This window comes from Merops nubicus, unplaced genomic scaffold, assembly GCF_000691845.1.
Source record: "Merops nubicus isolate BGI_N331 unplaced genomic scaffold, ASM69184v1 scaffold13182, whole genome shotgun sequence".
In the NCBI taxonomy this organism is placed as follows: domain Eukaryota; kingdom Metazoa; phylum Chordata; class Aves; order Coraciiformes; family Meropidae; genus Merops; species Merops nubicus.
In genome coordinates, this window is record NW_008594306.1 from 18155 (window position 1) to 22498 (window position 4344).

Sequence of the window (4344 nt, forward strand, 5' to 3'; positions counted from 1 at the left end):
CCCTCCCCCCTGCAGGCAGAGCTCCCAGCACCCCCACCCCTGCAGGCAGAGCTCCCAGCACCCTCACCCCTGCAGGCAGAGCTCCCAGCACCCTCACCCTGCAGGCAGAGCTCCCAGCACCTCCACCCCTCCCCACGGCCATCACCTCCCTCGCCAGCAGAGCTCTAAAAGCTCTTCGTGTCTTTTTATGTCAGCTGTTTTTCCAGGGCTCCTACGTAGCCCGTTCTGATGTAGGGAGTCATTGAATTTTGTAAAAACAAGGCAAGGCAAGGCAAGGCACCACTGATAAATTATGAAGCTGAGTATTCTGCTTCTCCTCATTTGCTTCTCTTGCTGTTTATTTTCATAAGGATTAGCACAGTCAGCACAATCCTATGCAAGAGAAGGAAAAAGTGCTCTATACAAAAAGATGCAGCCCCCAAGAATGACATTTTTTGACAGATAAACCATCTCTTAGATCTAGATCTATTCAGTTCAGAACAGACTCTAAATATTGCCAATTAAATAACATACAAAGACTGCTGCTCTTGGTCATGAATGTACCCTTTACATCAGTAATTATCCATGCTACATAAATAATATATGAAGTCACCAGTAGCACCTCATAGCCTTGCACAACTGTTTCATATAGAGATTTCCATGATTTAAATGTGTATATAAACCACAGAAATTATTCACACGGATTTCTTTATCAGACTTCCTCTCGAATTTATATAAAGGTAGCAAATGTTTAATCATGATGTTTAATCCTGGTGCAGGAATTACTTTTTTTGTTATACTTAATTCCTTTAGTATGTTGTTAAAAAAAAACAAAAACCACCAGAGTGAGACAAAAGTGAAGCACAGGCTTAATTTTATTTTTTTTTTTTAATTTGAGGTGTTAAGTGATGTATTTTTTCTATTTCTATTACGTTATTTGGAAGTTAGTGGGTATTAGGTTAAATTTATTTAAAAGTTGATGATTAGGGAACATCTATAGGTGTATAATACACACATTATATAGAGATAAAATGTGTGTGTGTATGCAGAGAATATTGTGACAGTGGTTGCAGTTCACCAAAGAAAATCCACTGAACTCACAATCCTCGAGTCAGATCAGTTCATCTAACTCTTACAGAAGGTAGCTTTGAGGTTTTGGAAAGCAATGTCATAACAGGCTGCAGAAATCTGATTTGGTCAAAGGCTTTTGTGGCTGTTGCCAGCTGATTATAACAGACAGACAAGTTAAAATTTCTAGGTCTCACTTAAACTGCTCTTAAGCACTGTGTCTGCACCATAAAACACTGCACTTTGGATAAACCACTGCAGTGGGCATCCTGTGCATATTTTCAGGCCATTTCTTTACAACAATCTTGCAGTACACTTAAGTTGTGAGTTTACAGCTAACCTGCCCAATGCTGTGCAATCACTTTATTGATTTGTTTATTTTTATAGCTATCACAACAGTCCTTGCTGCTCAGCATTGTTATGTACAGAACACAGTGCCTAATTAAAAACAACACACACACTTCATAGCTAGTTGCTGGATATAAATATGAGACAAAATTTAGAGTTAGCAAATTTTTTTAAATGTCCTAAAACATTTTCCATTTATCTCTAAATTGTGTTCATCAGTCTCTTGAAGGTGAATTTATAATTCCTTAAGAATTGAAGAGCTGGAGAGAAATACACCAACAGTAAAAACTGACTATTTGAAACATCTGCACACAAAAATGTTTAGTGGAATTAGGGGAGAAAACAGCAGAGGGATGGCAGCCAACATAACTGTCTTCTAGGTTCTCTTTTCTTTCCCATTAATATGCAGCTGCTACACAAATATGCCTTAAAACTTGAAAGTGTATTGATTAGAAGTATATTTTCAAATCTGTTGTTTACACCTTCTCTATTGTCCCATCATCCATGACCTGGAGTGCAATGAGTTCAGTTTTAAATGGACTGATTTTACAAAAAGAGCTCCAAAAACTAATATCTCTCTTACTAAAACTCTGCATAATGAATTGCACCATTATAGATATATAATCATTTTCCTTCCTTCCTCTAATACTTTTTATTAGAAACTATTTGAAGTTCTAATCAATGCAAAGTAATAATAGTAATAATGGTAATACCTAAAGAGAGATGAGCATAGATGCATCACATTTTCTTTAATCTGAGTTTTTCCTCCCTTGCCAATACTTTGCACAGCCAACACACCTCGTTACCGGCCTTTGCACTAAAACATTTTTTCCCCTTTGTTGGACAGAAAATGTCCATTTTGATACTTCCTGTTTACTTTGTGGCACAACAACTGTTTCATAGACCTCGGAAGAGTTGAGCAGAGGAGAGAGAGAGGCACTTTTGGATCCTCCTGCTGCCCAGCGCTGGGGTGAGGCAGCTCCTGCCCTTGCCCAGCCCATCCCCACCTTCCACTAGTCACCAGCACCCTTCGTCCCCGCCATCTCATGGATCTAGTTTCAGTTTTACACTGGCAGGAACTTCCCCGGCAGACTCAGAGCTCAGCGTGGAGCTCACCCTCTGCAGTCAGCCGGGCAGGCAGGTCCCAGGTGGGCTGCGCTGGCCCCAGCATCGCCCCCCCTCCCCAGGCCAGGGGCAGAGCGCACCCCCTGCGCTGGCAGCAGGAGCCCCTGGGGCTGGAGCAACAACAACGACACAGAGCTGAAGCCAGGAGGTTCTTTTTTTAGTCAACAACGTTTGTTTTACCCTCTCAGCTTTTTCTTGTACATGGCTCCTCCTCTCCCCGGGGCCCCTTCTCTGGTGCTGTCCTCCTCCGCTCCTGCTCCTGCAGACAGGGCTCCAGCCCCGGGGCCGAACACACCCCCGGCTCCTGCAGCACAGGCTGATGTCAGAGGAAACGGAGAGACAAGAACTGCACTTGCTACCACCAAGTGACTTCTCTCCAGAAGCCCGCCCACAGCAGCTCTCCTGGAGTGAGGGCTGAGAGACGTTTCCAGTTGGAACTCCAATGATTGTACAACCTGCCTGTAAGTTTGAAAGTGTTGATAACGCTTCACTGGCAGAAAACAGAGTTTTATTCTGTGAAAGAAACTTCTCCCAGTGGCAGAGCAGGTTTTTCCTCCAAAGCACCCAAAGCTTAGCCCTGTCGGATGCCCAGTGTCTGAAGGGATGTCAGATTTACTGTCTGCATTCCTCTTTTTGTTCTCTCTTATTAAACCAGCTCTCTTACTAAGCCATTTGTTGCAAGGCCTTTCTTATTGAGATCTCCATATCCACGTCAGTCCCCTACACCATCTTTCTTGCACCTAAGTGGTCCTGGCTGGGCCACTGAGATGCCCACACCTTGGTGCTGGTGAGTATATGGAGCACAGCACAGCTCAGCAACTTGGACAGCCCCCTTCTGAAAACATGGCCAAGGCAAAACTGGCAAGACTGACAATTCTACAGGGAGATAAAGAGAAGCTCCAGTTGCCAGTCACTCAGGAGTTCTGCGTGCAGATTAACTGTGCCATGGATGCAGAGAGCTCAGCTGGCTCCGGGCAAGGTCTGGCCGGGTTCCTCAGCTGAGGCACAGCACGATGTGCTGGGCTCTGGGAGCAGATCCCTTCCCAGGACACCAAACCTAACCCAACAGGGACCAGACGTGTCTAAAGAGTGCTGCAGAGACTCTGCAGACATGTTCCTGAGGCCAGGAGCCCAGGGGAACAGGGGGCAATGACTGAGTGACTCATAGAATGATGGAATGTTTTGGGTTGAAAGAGACCGTTAAAGGTCATCTAGTCCAAGCCCTCTGCAGAGGGCAGTGATATCTTTCAACAGATCAGGTTGCTAGAGACCCATCCAACCTGATCTTGAATGTTTCCAGGGATGGGGCATCTACCACCTCTCTGGGAAACCTGTTACAGTGTTTCACCACCTTCATTGTAAAACATTTCTCCATTCTATCTAGTCTAAGTCTATCCTGTTTTAGTTTAAAACCATTGCTGCAGACTTGGGTCAGGGCAGCCCCAGAACCGTAACAGACGCTCTGTTAACCCCCTCCCCCACCCCTGAAAGAGAGAGAGAAAGGGAATAAGGGGGAGAGACTTGATTAGAAAAGGAAAGAAAACAGCTTTAATACTACCACTAGTACTAATAGTGACAATAAACTAGCCAGCCCCGACCCCAGCCCCCATGGCATACGTCACCCTCACCCCGGCCCGCAGCAGCCCCCGGAAGGGTCCCAGGCTGGACTCGGCGACCGGGTACAGGAGCTGGAAGCTGGAGCTCAGTTCAGGAGCACAGGTCTCAGGATCAAAGGCAGGATGGATGAAATCCTCCTCGGGTGCGGCCACTGCAGCAGCAGCAGCCAGCAGCCCAGCCGCAGAAGATGGAAGAGAAGAAGGGGAG